The sequence below is a fragment of the Camarhynchus parvulus genome, chromosome 18 (assembly GCF_901933205.1).
Source record: "Camarhynchus parvulus chromosome 18, STF_HiC, whole genome shotgun sequence".
NCBI classification, from domain to species: Eukaryota; Metazoa; Chordata; class Aves; order Passeriformes; family Thraupidae; genus Camarhynchus; species Camarhynchus parvulus.
The window spans coordinates 1,323,768-1,339,773 of NC_044588.1; the positions used below are offsets into that span (position 1 = coordinate 1,323,768).

At 38.7% G+C, this 16,006-nt stretch overlaps 1 protein-coding gene across 1 annotated transcript in view; it reads left to right on the top strand.

The window, feature by feature from the left end:
• Positions 1 to 16,006, top strand: part of ANKFN1 (ankyrin repeat and fibronectin type III domain containing 1) — a 103,621-nt gene that overhangs the window by 26,462 nt on the left and 61,153 nt on the right. The window contains exon 2 of the mRNA XM_030962189.1: positions 12,560 to 12,694. The gene's annotated coding sequence lies outside the window, so the exon portion shown is untranslated. The remainder of the gene's footprint in view (positions 1 to 12,559; positions 12,695 to 16,006) is intronic.

A 16,006-nucleotide genomic window follows, 5' to 3' on the forward strand; every position in this document is an offset into this window, starting at 1 on the left:
TTTTCAAGATACAATAAATTAGTGTTGCTTTCATTGTTACACAGAGTCCATGTAGTTTTGCTTCATTTAGCTTTTGGAAAAGCAGATTCCTATTTCCTCTGGCACAGAATACACTTAACAGAGAGGGTGCCCTATTTTTTCAGCTGTTTATGAACTGCTGCTGTAATTGAAGAACTATGATCAGAAGTTGCTTTTAGAATTCCCCTGCACGTTTTCCTTATCCTGTCACAAATCCATTCTAAAGTTAAATCTGAACACATCCTGCACCATTCCTTTTAAAGTTTTCTCATTGAATGATCCAGATACACATCTATAGGAACTTACACAATTATTTACTAAAACACCACCTCTCTTTCTTCTACTGACTGAAATTGTATCAGTTTGAACTGGTGAGAATTATTTATCTAAGAATATGGCTACTCCTAAGACAAGGAATTTTTCCATCTCTGAACTTAAACCTCCATCTCTTTTGGTTTCTCTATAATCTATCCTCTGTCTATCTTTTGGTACTGATTCAATTTTCAGCATCTCTTCCTGCCTTGAACTTTATCTTGAAGAAATTGTGGACACAAGAGTGATTTCCCTTATGAAATCACTATTGCTAAGCCTTTGCAATTTTTAAAGAAAATCTGTTTCAAGGTTTAAAAAAAAAAAATCTATCTCCAAACAAGTGATAGATGGATGCTGCGCATTTGGATTCCCCGACAGCTGCTGTGATGGTATCAGTGGAGGTTAAAGAGACTTTCTGCCTGGCTGTTCAGATTTCATACTAGGTGCCAATAAGGAAGTAGTGGGTATTAGCAAAAAGTTGCAGAATGTTCAGCCTGTGGCTAAGAAAATCTTACACATCTTCTGTGCTGTCCAGCAAAAGAATCAAACAAATCAAAACGTGCTCCTGGAGCAATTGACTGGCTCAGGGCCTGTTGGAGTTAACAGTGCTCAGTAGCTTTGGATGGGAATTTCTGATCCTTGACTGATCATATTCATTCCTCATTTGTTAAGGTTTTTTGATTATATTTTTGTATCATTTATTCTTGATACAGTGCTATTTTCAGGACAAGACAGATAATGCAAATGTCATTTTCTGACCTTTTTAAATCATGACTCATCAATTGTAAAGAAACACAATTTTGGGGTTTTTTATTTCCTTATCCATTTGTTCCTGGATTTAAAAAAAAGTGTAAAATCTGGTGTCATTTCAAAAGGTGATATTGTGTAACAGTTTCCTGCTTGTTTTGTCAGAGACAGAGGTGAAAATGAATTTATATTGAACTAATATAACATACTCTTTATAGAGAGAAAATGGGGGGAAATCCATTGTAATTACTTTTAGATTTCCATTCCCTTCATACTTCACTCATAAGCTTAATTTTCTCACCCATCTGTGTATGCTAATTGGCTGTATTAATTATTTCATATTTAAAGAGACTACTTCATAATTAGTTGGTTGTATAATTTGAAGCAAATGTTACAGTGAATTGTACCATTTTTTTTATTTGGAAATCATCTGCAAGCAGTTTTCTCAAAAGTGCTATTTACAGCAAATTATTTACCTGGTAGTTATCCTTCAGGAACTTCTCTCTAATAATGTCTGAAAACTGATTTGGGGTATCTAATATTTCATTTTTAATGTATTATGTCAGTCACTTTTTTTTAGATGGACACCTATGGATGTATTAATTTTCTGTAATTCCTTAATTTTCTTGATTGCTTTTCAAGGAAAGGAAAACTTTTCTGAGAAGACACCTGGTTTTATATAATTGTTTGCTTGGAAATACAGTTCAGATGCTGCTTTGTGTAGATGAAGGAAATTAAAAGGAGCTGACTGTGCTTTGCAGCATGCACTGGAAAAACCATATCTTCCAGGGAGACAACTTTCACTGCAAATTCAAAGCTTGCCACTGCAATCCTATTGGATTTTCTTGTATCCTCGTGATCACTCCTTTATTTCCCACTTCCCGTTTCAAAAGTATTTCTGGTATGCAAGTGACATTCAATTCTTGCACTGTCATCTCCTGTGAGCACCTGTGCACATTTGGAAATACTCTCTGAATGTAGAAAGAGTTTTCTTTTCCATCTTGACAGCTGATTGACAACGCAGAACAGCAGTAGCTCAGTACTGCCAAGGTTTGTAGGGCTGGTGCTTGTGCTGTGATTTTCTGTTTTGAATAGCTGAATCTAGGGTTGAAGAAGGAGATGAAAGTAAGTATTTCTCATGTGCAGTGAGGTTTCATATCTGTAACCCCCTGGGAGGCTGTCCCTATCCAAACCTAAGATCTGAGCCATCAGATCTGTAGGAGATATGCAAAAGGCAGTAATTTAGAGAGGTTGTTATTTTTTGCTAACTAAATAGAAGCCCCCATTATGGAATGAAGATCATATTACATGGAGCAGTGGAATTTCACATAAAATTAGAGAAGATTCATTTCACTTTTAAGCCTGAACTCCTTATTTTTCATGAGGGCTCTATGAATGATTCTGGCTAAAAATACCAGTTGTATTTTCCATATTATTTTTAAAAGCCTACTGAACAAAATGCTGCTTATTAAAATGCCCTTCAATGGTTCATAGATAGGTTTGTGGGAAAAACTCTGACCAAAATTTCTGGTTTCAATGGTGTATAACTATTTCCTTAAACTCATATTAAAAGTATTTGTAATTCTTTTAATCAGGTTTTCCTACTACTTATATTTAGAAGCTAAATTCTGTAAAAGTAAAGGAGATTCTATGCAATCTTTGTGGTGATGGACTGGTACTATTAAGCTTGAATCTGTGCTTGTTTGAATGCTAAAAACCACAACTGCTTCACTTGTCTTTTTGTGTGTCTCACAAAGTCGTATTCTCCCAGCACAGCTTGTGTGCTGATATATCAGAGCATTCAATTTTTAGATTGCCTATTTTCAGGAGAGGCTGGTAGTTAGGCTGGGATTTCTCACCCTCCTAAAAAATCATTCTTTAAGTATTGCACCTCTCTGAAAAAAAAAAAAAATTTTGAGTGTCTGGGTGTTCTTCAGAAAATCCAAAGAACTATATTATGAGAATATGATATCACAGTCTCACAGTTGTATTTAAAATGTGAGACTGTGACATAATAATGGGCTCAATAATCAAACTTTCCTACGACATCAAAATACTAATACTCTAGCTTTTGCTGAAGTGCAGGTTCATTTCTTAGTGTTAAGCTGGTTTTTAATATAGACTAATTTAAAGAAAAATGATGGAATCATCCATTGGCCATCAGATTTATTCTGTTGTAGCTTCATGTTATCTAATGTGTGGGTTTTTCAAACACAAGTACCAATGTGGCATGTCAGTAATTTGAAAATTCAGTTCCATGGTAACTTCTTGAAGGGAGGCGGGTGTAAAATAAGTTAAATGAGCCAAAATTGGACAAAATTCCAACATTTCTGTTAAGCCATATAAGGAAGGATAAATAGGCACTGGAACAACATTAATGTCCAATTCCAGCTCTCTCACAGGTCCACTGAGTAACCATTACATAAACTCTCCCTGCTTTCATTTTCCTGTTCCATCTATTTGCAATCCATGAAACTTTTGAGTGTTTGTACTTAGAGAAGTAATTCCAGTACAAAACACCCGTCCCACTGAAGTCAGTGAGAAAATGTATCTCGGTCTTCTGGTAGAATATTGCAAAAGAAATTACTCTGTCATTGAAAGCTTCTTTGTTAAAAAATTTAAATGGATTTTTAATTTTTTTTTTTTTTTGTGGCTCCTCTTTATCTATGACTCAAAGTTGTTCATACCAGCTTGGCTTTTTTCCCCCTTCTCTGTAGTTCAATATTTCTCTCAAGAAAAGTCACCTTATTTGTACTGAACATCAGGCAACAGAGCCATCTGCACCAGAAATTCTTAGAGCAAACCCAGTGATTCATGTTGAACTCTGCTTCTTCCCAAGTGCCACTGGAATAACCAAATCAACCTTCTGGTTTTAATCCGATTTAGATAAAAAACAAAGCCAGACAAAAAATTCACCCTTCATACTGATAGTGGCTAATTTTCAAATTCTTAATAATTATGGCCCCTAATTAAAACCAAACTACACAGTTTTATTGGACAGTACAGGCAAGAGAACAGATCAGGTGCTTCCAAACTGCTGGAGCACAAGATTTTCTGTTACAGGATTGTATATATTAAATTGTTATTCACTTCATTGCAAATCCATGCCTTTATTTCCATCTGAGTAGCAACACTAGATGTTACATGGGATTTTTTTGCAGTTGTGCCTGTTTGGAAAAGTGGATAGAGGCCCAGAATGAATTCTCCCAGAATGGTGTCTGCAAAGATGAAAAATATATTCTCAATTGCAATCATTCAAAAGACCTGCATTGAATGAAATGCTGCAAAATATGACCTAAAGCATATTATTTACCAATTTTGAAAATGTCACAAAACAGGTATCAAAATTGGTGTAATAAATGTGGACATTTCTGTGTACTTTGTGTGTGTGTGTAAGGGGCTGTTTTAGGAGGAAGGTTGAAGCTGTAATCAAGAAGAGCATCTGAAGTAAAACCCGGAGCATTTCTTTGTCCCAAGGCTCAGGTGTCACACTGATCAGTGCGACTTGAAGGGTAATTCTCTTGCCAGAGAGAATATCTGTTAGATTTCACTTGGCCTCAATGTTGCCTATAGCTGAGACTGGCTGCATTACCTTGTGAGAATTCAGTGCAGGTTTGTGGGGAGCTCATTACCAGTTTTCAATGACACACATTCACACAGGCCATGCCCCTTAAAAAAACAATGCAGAGAAAAGGTACCCAGTGAGAGGTTTCACATTGTGTGAATTCAGTTAATTTTTCCTTATGGCACCTCATAATTTTCCAGAACAGAGATCATTAATCATCCCAAAGTGTGTAGAAGTTTGGGCAATAGCTGTAAGACCACCAAATGCTGACCCTGAAGGAAATTAATTACTAAAGGTGAAAAGCAAGTGTTTTCTTAAATAAGCCACCTAAGCTGCCTGGTTTTGCAAATATTTATTAACACAATTCAGATGAAATCAGATCAGCACTTCTGGCTGGAGAGAGTGTTGTTTCACTGGACCAGGAGTCCTCGTTTCCAAATCCATATTCAATCTTTTAACACAGCAGCAAATTATATTCCCCATCTGTCTCCTGTGACAGCCCTAATGAATGTAATAACTGGATGGTGGTGTACAAACACTTTTGAAGTACCTCATTTATAAAATATAGGAAGTCGTTATTTATAATAAGCTGTTGGGGAGTTGGGGTTTTATAGTTTTTGAAGTTTTTAATATTTTCAATTTTCTGCATGTAACTGAAACATAAGTGAGCACGTGATAACCAAACATTCTTGATACATGAAACTCTTAGGGCAGGGTGAGCCTGATATCTCAAATGTTTTCCCAGCCAATGTCTCTGTTCTAGGACTAACAAGTGCTTTACCATGATTCGCAGAACAAAAGGTCCTGAGACTGAACCAGCTCTGGCCTTGAGCTGTCCCACCCACAGTGAACCTGGGCACTTGCCAGAGCCCTGCTGTGTGCTCTAAGCACCTCCTGCCCTGAGGTTAACCAGCATTGTTCTTTCTGATTTGAGGGTGAGTGAGAAGGAGTAAAACACATCCCAGAGGGTCTATGAACAGGATGGAAGTTCGTATAGACTTTTGCCAACACGTCAGGATTTGGCCTATACCACAACCCCTCCTTGAAGAATTGGCCTGATAGCTGTTTTCCAAGGACTTTGCTAAGTCAGAGTTTGAATATGGCAAATAAAGCCCACAATTTTATAGTCTGAATCAGATTCTCTTTGACCTGCTGGAAAACAGAGTAAGTCATGCTGCAATGAAACACATGAATGAACATTTCAGCCATGAAAAGTAGGAGTTTATTTCAGATTAATTTCTCACCTTTGGAGCTGGTTGATGCATTAGTTCAATGGAATGAAGTGAGAGGAGTGGGAAGAGGGGCTGTGAACTAAATTAATCCAAAAAGTGTGTGCTCATTAGGGAGCAATTATCACTTTGTATTCTATCTTGTTTGTGAGATGGAGATGGGACTTGTGGCAACATGGCAACACAGCAAGGCCAAGTACTGATGTTTATTGCTCAGTGAGAGGCTGGCATGACTAATTGAGAGGGAACAGATTCATCAGGTTTAGAGCTTAAGAAAAGTGATGGCAAGATATTTTCATGAACTGCTATTCTCACTACTACAGTTTTTAAAAGCCTCCACTACGGTAAAAAAAAGAATTATTTTTGTTAAAGCATTATATAGATCTGCTATATTCCAAACAGACAAGATTTGATTTCACTTCTTATCTTTTAATTTCACTTTTATTGAAATGTTGCACTTGAGGTAAGAACAATGCATCTTTTGAATTTTGCCACTGATTTTGCTGTGCCCCACACCTCTTATAAAGGATAAACAATCATATGTCCTTGTCTCTCTAAAGTATAAAAAGGTTTCAACAAAAACTGTTATGTCCATGTGCATTGCCTATGCAGTAAACCTTGGATCTTCATGATTTGAAGCTATTATAACTTCTCAGAAAAAATGAATGTTTAAGTGTTCATTTGAACTTATTGTGAAAAAGAATGGCAGTGGCAAATCTAGAATTACTTCACAGCAATCTTTTCTATTCTGTTTGGGCTTTTTCATTGCTCCTGTGATGCATTGGTTTGGAATTCCTCAGAGTTATTTTCATTTAAACTCAAATGTACATGAACATCAGACCAAATGACTGCAGTATGAATTCCAGCTTGTGGAAGATTCTCACAGCCAGGCAGGGGGATGCTTCCCTACTGCAAAGATAACCTACAGAGCTGTTCACAAAAGCTGATTCAGGGAGACAGATCTCCTTGTGGTTCTTCCTCTGATAATGCAGACAAATAGGCTCTTGGTTTGAATTGTTGTTATCTTGAACAATCAGTCTCCATCAGGATCTGGACAAATTATTCACCCCAGGTAAATGTTACCCTTGGAAAATAGCCCCTCTCTTCCTACTCTTTGTCCTCAGTAGCAAAGTTTTCCTGATATGGTACCTTACTCTGGGGTTTTTTTGTGGTTTTGTTTGCTGCTGGTTTTGTGTATGTGTTACTTTTTAAATGTCTGATTTTAATATGTTAAAGTCACTAAATGCCATAAATAGACTTCTGCTTTAATCAGGGCAAACAAGCTGCTCTTTAAGGAGTATCTGCTTAGTGAAATAAACAGTGCTTGGGGTTCACAAAACAGCAGGAATTTGTTCTTCTGTTATCAAAGTTCTTTCTTTATTCAGTATGAAAAATAATGGCACTTGTGTAGTACTTTATAATACATGCTCTTATACAAGTATTGAAGAAAAGTGAATCAATCTTCAGAAACAGGCCTTATATTAATAAGTATACTGCTAATTACTACAATCATACAAAAGTTGCAATGACACCTATCTATATATTTGTATGTTCTTTTTGTTTTTTTAAAGACTGTGTCACAAGCCTAAAGATGCCTTCAGTTTAAAAAGAAGGTGCTTCTGTGGGATGGTGTGTGTCTGCCTCTGTTCAGCTTTGTTCCATGCTCAACTTTGCTAAATTCTGGTTTTTTCTTTATCCTTTCCTAATCTAGAAATTGCCAGCTATGAAAAGCTTGTTAATTTCTGTTTGTAAAATGTTCTGGTGTAACTTGAATTAAATGTAGTGCAGCTGGGAGCAGTCATGGCTGAACAATACATGGCATAAATTATCTCTATGTGGAGTGTCTGACTAGATAACATAATCAACAGGAGGCTGACAAAACATCACAGCTGCCTGTTGTTGCTGACAACTTCATTATTTCCATGATGTTCAGATGGGTAATTTGTTTCTGAGGACCAGCAACATCTTCAGACATGTCCAATGGTCTCATGTACTTTTATAGGCTTCCTGAAACTGCATGTGTTTGCACAGATTTAGGGGGTTTTCATAATCTGGGGAACAACTGCAAGAACCACCAGCAAAGAGCTCTGCTCTGCATTGGTTTTGCAATAGAGCAGCATTCCCATGTATCAGAATTGGTGCACACCTCCTGATAGGTAACAGCAGCTGCCCTTTGATTCCTTGGTTCAAACAGGGAGGGCTTTGAGGCACTGATGGACTTCTTATACTATTTTATTTCTGTTTACCTTAACTTACACTCCAAAAGATCCCAAATGACTCAGTAGTTTTGTAGCTCTGACAGCCCAGGCCTGATTCTATTCCACTGCAGCCAGGAATTATTATTCTCAGGAATTTTCCAAGTAAAAAGACTAGCAGGGGTAAACAAGCCACTGTGACTCTATGAAAAACATGCCATCTTTAAAGAATTCTGACCAAACAGTTCTGAGTTTCTGCTAGTTCATTTAAAACCATATTTTGAAGTACAAGCAGCAAGTCCACAGCTGCCACAAAGCTGAGAATTCCTCCCATCTGCACCTTTCCTCTGGGAATCTGCAAGCCCCAGGCACGGGTGCATCTGCCAAGTCCAGCCCTGCAGAGAGCCGGGATGTGCCGGGTTCCAGGTGGGGCTGACAGGACCCTGGGCTGGGAGCTGTGGCTGCAGAGGAAACCTGGGGCAGCCAGGGCTGCCAAGCCCAGTTCCACTTGTCACTGACATCACATTGCCTCAAACATTTCAGAATACTTGGGGAAATTATTTCTAAGCTTAGTCCAAACACAATTATTTTTTCTTTACTCACAATTTCAGAATTTTTCAAGCTCGATCATGTCTGTGACTGATCAACTGGGAAATATTTGTCTTTTTCATAAGCATACTGAATACTTCTGTGTCTTTGTGGATAATAGGTTATTTGCTATGGATTTGGATCAAGAACACTGGCTAAAGTAACTAGTGAAACAGTAAGACTCCAATCAATGTCCTTGAAGAAACCCAAGAAACCAGGGAACAGGACAGAGAATAAACAAATTGGCAAAGGGGTATGTGTGAAAGATGATAGGTAAACAAGGAGCCCGAGAGGCAGGAATTGCCAAAACCAGAGTTGGAATTTACTCCAGTACATTTTATGTATAAAAATGTGCAAGAAAGAATGAGTGTGGGGACAAAGAAACATACACTTTTATGTGTTTGGGGGTTTGGTTTGCTTTTTATTTTACCTTTCCCACTGAATATTTTTGACTGTATGAAATTAACTACCCCACTATCTTGTTTCAGGGAGAAGAGTCACTTTAACTACCTTTCAAGTAATGGATTTTCAAAATGAGAGTGCCTACAGGTGTCAGAGTTAGCCATGTTGTCTTGTTACCTTGAGAGGGGGTGGAGATCCCAGCCCCTGATATCCAATCTGCCTGGCTCCATTGCTGCGACAGTGGATGGAGATCTGATATTTGAGCAATATTTGTCCCTTTTGTGGGACTGTGAACAGTCTAAAATGCAGCTTTGTCTCTTATGAGTGCATCAGCTTTGCCATCGTCGCAAGTAAAGTCAGGCTCCATGTCAGTTTCTCCGCTCCAAACTTCCCACCCAGTTTCTAGTGGGAAAAACCAAATGTTTTTCACAACCACGGCACGCGATGTAAAGCAGGGACACGCCGGGGTCCGGGGATGGGGGGATGCCCTGCCGGGCATCGCGTCCCGGGACAGGCGAGCCCTGCGCGGCCGCTGCTCCGGGCCCTGCCCGGGCTGGGGAGAGCTGGGTGGACGCTGCCACCTATCGATGGATGGAGGAGCGAAACCACAGCCCAAACACGGAGCTCCTCATCCCAGAAACCTCCCAAGGTCTGCGAGGAACAAGCAGAATTTGCTACGTGGAGTTAATGGCCAACACAGCGCTAAAAACGCCTGGGGTGTGTAAAGCTGAGAACCACACAGGGTGAAGGTCTGGGGGACTGTGGCACTGAATCAGCCAACTTGGGCAGCCTCCTTAACAAAACGTACCACTAAATGTACATCTTCACAAAAACATGCAGCTTCAGCAGCAGTAAGAGCAACAGCAGCTTGTGGGATCAGATCTCCTTGTGTGCTGCAGGCAGGGAACTTCTGACTCACCAGTCGTGGAAGGAAAACCTGTCGCAGTAGGTTAAGTCAGCAGTGTAAGTACAGCCAGCAAAATGCTCTGTGCAGCTATGGAGAGTAGAATGCAAGGGCAATAAGAACTGGATGGCTTCTCTGTCCTCTGATGAAACCATCAAAGACTGAGGATGGTCAGGTTTCTGCAGGAGATCAGACTAAAGGATCTTCTTCCACGTGTTTCATCATAAACCCAGGGTCTATTGGTTTTGTAGGTCTTTTAGTCTTCTTCATTTCTAGAACTAGATGTAGGTGCCTCTCACAGTTATTCACAAACATTCAATAATAATTTTTAATAATTGCATTATTATCATTTGCTAAATGTATGATTACTTCTTTTACCTTACTGGGCATTGTTTTGTGTCTTCTGGATTTTGATCAGGCTAATTATGAATTTATATTCATAGGTCAAGAAGATTATAAATAAATTTTCTCAAGACAAAAAAGCTAATTGTATTTCACAAGAACTAGGCTTGGGCAAGAAAATATCTTGACTTCTACTATTCTACTAAATACTGTTTGGGTAGAAAAAGGACTAAGCATTTAAAAAATCAAAATGGCAATATAAAAGGGCTGCTTTCCACCAAGCTGAAGGGAGAAAGCAGAAGATAGAAGTATTGAACCACAATGAGAAGGTGCTAGAAATGTTTAATAGACTGATTTCTGGAAATTCACTCTATGTTTTTCCCCTGAAAACAGCTGGAAATTGAGAATTCCTTTACAAGTGACTTCCATAGGTGAGGTCTATACAGGCAAAAAAAACTTAATTGGGGACTTTGACTTAGAAGAATCATCCCTATTTAGCACAGCACTGAAAATGGAGTTCCTAGGCTTACATTTATTTTTAACTGATTTAGACATTTCAGATTTTCAGCATGTTTTTTTCCAGATAGTATCTCAGTGTTAGAGAGGTATTTGGTGGTTTTTGAAAGATTTCCAATTCCCTCCTGTTGGCAAGGAGCAGTGACCTCAGTCAGCTCTCTGACTAATGATCCTTGGAAGGAGCAGAACAAAAGAGGGAATCCTGTAAATGGAGGGCCTGTGAGTTTCAAGGTACAGGAGAAGGAATGCTGTGCATAGAATATTGTAATAGCATTTTGCAATTCTCTGCTGCAGCAAAGCAAGTAACTATTTGTATTTGATATTCTCATTATACCCTATAACTATATGCATTTGATATTCTCATTATTTGCATTTGATATTCTCATATGCCCACATGTCTGTGTGCATGTTTACACACACATGTACATGCAGGCATGTGTGTTGATAGAAAACCCCCAAAGAATGGTTTGATCCATATCCAGATTGGTTTAAAAAATACAGATTATCTTCCAGTTCCATGGCATACAAAATAAGGCCCAGGATTACATTTTAGCTTCAGCTACTTGGGCAAAAGGATGCCCTTGGGTATGAGGCACAGCACCCTTAGCTGAGGTTTGAACTGTGGGAGAATCAGGCTGATCAACGGATTTTGGGAGGTTTCCAAGATTTTCCAAAAATCATGTCTGAATAAAACCAGGGAAGAAAACTGAGCAGATTGTAAAAGTAGCTGTGGTATCTCCTTAAAAATAATCCAAAATACTTTTTCTGTAGATATTAATGGTCACTGGCTAGGACCCAGGAATTGCTGTGTTTTGGTTCTTTTCTATTATCTGATGTTGCACTGGAGTGTTCTGATTGCATGAATTTAACCCAGTAGACCGTCTAGAAGGATAACCATTTCCTAGGTTGTTGTTAATCTTTGATTGTCACCTTCACTGTTTTTAGAACACTGTATATGGGTATTTGAAATATTCCACATTTGACTTTGTAATATTTTTGTGGGTTTCTGTGGGTTCCAGCATTTGCAATTTTTTTTGCCCTATAGTAAAAAAATGAGATTTTGAAATATCACTATTTTCCTATTTTGGAAGCTCCTAATGCCGACATTACAGGATCTGCTTTAGCATCCGTAGAGTGTGCTTTTGTTATCCATTTAATAATCTTTTTGAGGCGTAACCTGTTCAGGCTGGGAGCTTTCCAATGATGTTGCAGATGTCCCACAGCTATGGCTATGCCTGCTGCTTTTGTTGCTATGATTGCAGACAGCTGTAGTGGTAGCTTGCTTGGAGAAAGAAGAAACAATACATCACATGCAACAAGCACTACTGCACTGTGATTTTTACCCCTTCCTCTCGCTGTTTTAGCATAAAACCAGCTGCTTGAGGATGGCTGCATTAATGTCTTTTTGCTCATACTTCATGCCAAATTAATTACAATCACAGTTTTGTTTACTCTGGCAGTAATTATTTTTTCTACTTGCACGCTGTGCTGCTGATCAATTTTAAAGGCTACAACAAGCTAAAAGCACACAGAAGTCATGGCATCTTTCACATGGAGGCTCCACATATTAGTCACTCCTACAGCTGCACAGGTAACTGGGACAGAGTTAAGGCACCAAATATTCTACCTGTGATACAACACTACTTGCTTTAAATACTGTTCTGCTCTGAGGTTTTAGCAGCAATCTTGGACTTCAGTAATTTCTAGTAACAGGCTTTTTCATATCTGATCATTCATGCAGTGTAAGGAAGAGATTTACTCATTCTGCCCAGAGGCTGAGCCAGCAGAGACAGCAGAGCTAATGTGATTCATTGAAGGAAGAGTGGGGACAATTAACAGCAACTTGTTCACCTTTTGCCTTGGATAGCCTAAGCTGGTAAGTCGAATTTAACTCTTTAATGCACATATTCCTAATTACTAGTTTCAAGTATGATTGATTCATAAACATACAGTCCTGAGGGGTTTCTCAGCTGTTGTGTTTTTCTAAAATCCAAGAGAATGCTTTCACAGCTATGCTGTGCCTTACCAATGCACCTGTCTTTAGAATGTAGCATGTATGTGCCACAAACAACAGAGAGTGATCTACAATTTAGGTATTTCTTTTTCTTTCTCTGCAACATGTTTTTGAGAGACATGAATATTAGGTCAGTATTAGACAATTAAAAAGGAAAAAAACCCACAAATCTTTTGTAAAGGTAACTATTTTATATTCATTTGTATTTGAATTTGACTTTTAAAGGACCCTGGTGATGGGGAATAAAATGGTTCTGTGCTTAGGTGCAAGTAGAAATCTGATCACAAAGATGAAACTGCAGGATGTGCAGAATGAAATATGACCAGGGAGACCTTGGTCCCTGGTTTGGTTCCTAGCTATAGCAAAGTGACAGTCACGCTGGTTTGATGGGTATTTCCAGGGCAGGGCAGTAACTGTTTCCCCAGAGATCTGCTGCAAGACTTTTGTGCTCTTTAATTCTTGGAAATGAAAACTGCTATTAATTATGTCTGGTTATAAGGGGAGCTGCTGCTGTTATTTTTTCTAATCCTGCCTTTCCCAGTAAAAGCTGGTGCTGTGCTGCCTGTTGCAGTGCTCACCTTGCTGTGGGGGTGCAAATTAGGTCACACAGGGATACTCCAAACCATATGGAGAGGTCCTTATGTCATCCTGACCCATGTCAGATTTGTGCAGAGGCTTCCAGATGTGAAAATCTCAAATGGGGCTCTTCTGCACATCTTCTCTTTCTAAATTATTAGTCTTCCAGGTGCTGCAAAAAATAGTTCTGACAATGACACATCCTCAGGCTAAGTGCATTTCAGCTGGGGTATTTGTTGTTTCAATCAAGACAATGCACATTTCAAGTCTCCACCTGATTGTTGAGGCAAGGATATGGTTGTAAAAGAAATAAAATTAATGACTTTTTAAAGAAGCCTAAAAATACTCTCATGAAATAGTTGATTTCTGTAAAAAATTAACAGCACCCAAAAACCCCTGTGCTTTCCATCACAGAATCATGTGGACTGAGCTGTCTCTTTTCCTTATTTCTTCTTATGCTTTTCACCCACGATTCTGCCCAGCCTCATTCCTATTGCTCTACTGTGAGTCATTTCCAGCCTAATAAGATACCACTTCCAGAAAGTTTTACAGAATATTCAACTTGCCTTTTTTTTCATTTCATACCTTGTATGTGACTAGGAAGGATGCTAAGTACAATAATCTGCAGTAGCATTTTGCACTTTACTGTTTCAGTACACTGGTGAAAAAATGCAGCTTGTTCACATCATGTCATTCCAGCTATTGATTTATTGTTCCACAGTTATCCCCTTCTTTGGGGATATTGATGGTGAGTATACAGGGAACACATCTATGTTTCAAGTCATTTGTGATTCACCAATTCTGTGTGGATAGCAAAGATGCCATCTGTTTTATTGTTAGCTGCTATTTCGAGGGTGTTCACTTAGCTTCTCTATAGATTCACCTGCTCTTGACTTCACAGAAACATTGATGAGATTATAAAAGATTCTGTTCTCTTCTTCCATCAGTGTCAGACTATGGGTCTGCTCTGGCTTTTTAGTGACAAAGCTTCCACGTGTGGCAAGGGCACGCTGGGGTTACTGTCCTCAGAAGTTGCTGTTTAGGTGGTTACCAACACACTGTTGTTTTCTTCTCAATTGATAAATCCTGGTTCATTGACCAGATCAAGGTGGGAAGGACTCCAGCTACCCCAAGGAATGGCAATATCTGGAGTCAAATTATGTTTAGTCCCAGTCCCTAAGAACAGTAACCCATGCCATGGGAAACAGGCTTGGTAATTAACTGCTCTGAACCTTTCATGGGTTGGTGACACAGATTAGCACCTCAGTGATGCCTAAATTTGCTTTGGTTCAAAGCTTACACCAGCATTCTAGAATGCTGTAACAGAGACTCCAGTTTCTTTTTACAATGTACACATTGAAACAGAGAAAACAGCCCTGCCAGCTGTCTGGGTTTTGAATGTGTATTGGGACAGGTGTCACTAGAGCACCTCTCCCAAAGACTCTGATTTCTTGGAAAACTCTCCAAGAACTGACAGGTGCTTCTCCTTTACTTGCTCAGGTTAGTATTTTCTCATAAAAGAAAATGCAGCTGTCAACCTGTTCTCTGTAGAAATTTGAGATTCTGGAAACAACTTCTCCCTTCTCAAGAAAAACTTGAACTTGATGACTTTCAAGAGATTCTGTGAAGAATGTCTGGGCAACTGGGTTGAAGAAGATGGAGACAAATACATTTCCTGCATTAGTGAAGGTTGGAGAAGAGATAGGGCTTTCTTTGGAGTCAGGCTGGCAAAAATCCTTTTTTTTTGTAATTATTAAAATCCTTGAGAGTATTAAAGTCAGCAAGGAGGTAGTTTGGTCTAGTGAGACAGGGGAAGGACTTCATCAGCCAAGAGAACACTGACAGAGGTATAGGCCTTGTTAGCTTTAATACCAGGCATTCTTGTTTTGTTTAACTAATACCACAATAGGTAGGAGAAGTCCTAATAAGTGGATGTTCCTAATTTATTCAATGTATACTTCCTAAATATCTACACAACCCTTCAGTAAATTCCCATATTGGCTTCATGAACCTTTTAACCTCTCTTGTGCCACTCAGATGTGCTGAGCCTGTTGCTTTTCAAATAAAAACCCATAATCCCAAAGCAGACAGTGCAGCAGGCTGACCTGCCTTTGAATTAAGAATTGGGTCTGCTCTTCTTTGAGGTTAGGTTTGCGTGGCAAATGCAAACTCTTCTTTCTGTCCTGAGTTCACTACCAACTGTGTGTTAGTATTTGTGTGTGGTATTTGGAATTCAAAACTTGTAGTCTTAGCATCAGATTATTTTGGAAAATTGAAACTTCCTTTACAAACATGCCTATGGCACTCCCTGGCCTATTTTTATTCCCTGTTTGGGTCTGTGTTTTGATCCATACTTTATTGATGAAAAGAAATAGTTCTTGAAAACAGAGCTAAAGGGAGAAATTTATGTGGGACAATCTGTAGCGCTATGTACTAACAGAAACTGAAAGTGTTACTCTAAATAACTGAGAATTAAATTATTATTATATTTGGTAACTTCCTAAGTTTCTTTAAAATTCTAATAACGTAGAAAAGTGGGAAGCGGATAATCAGTTTACTCCATAAACTCAGAGAAAACCAGTCAAAAATCCTTGCAGT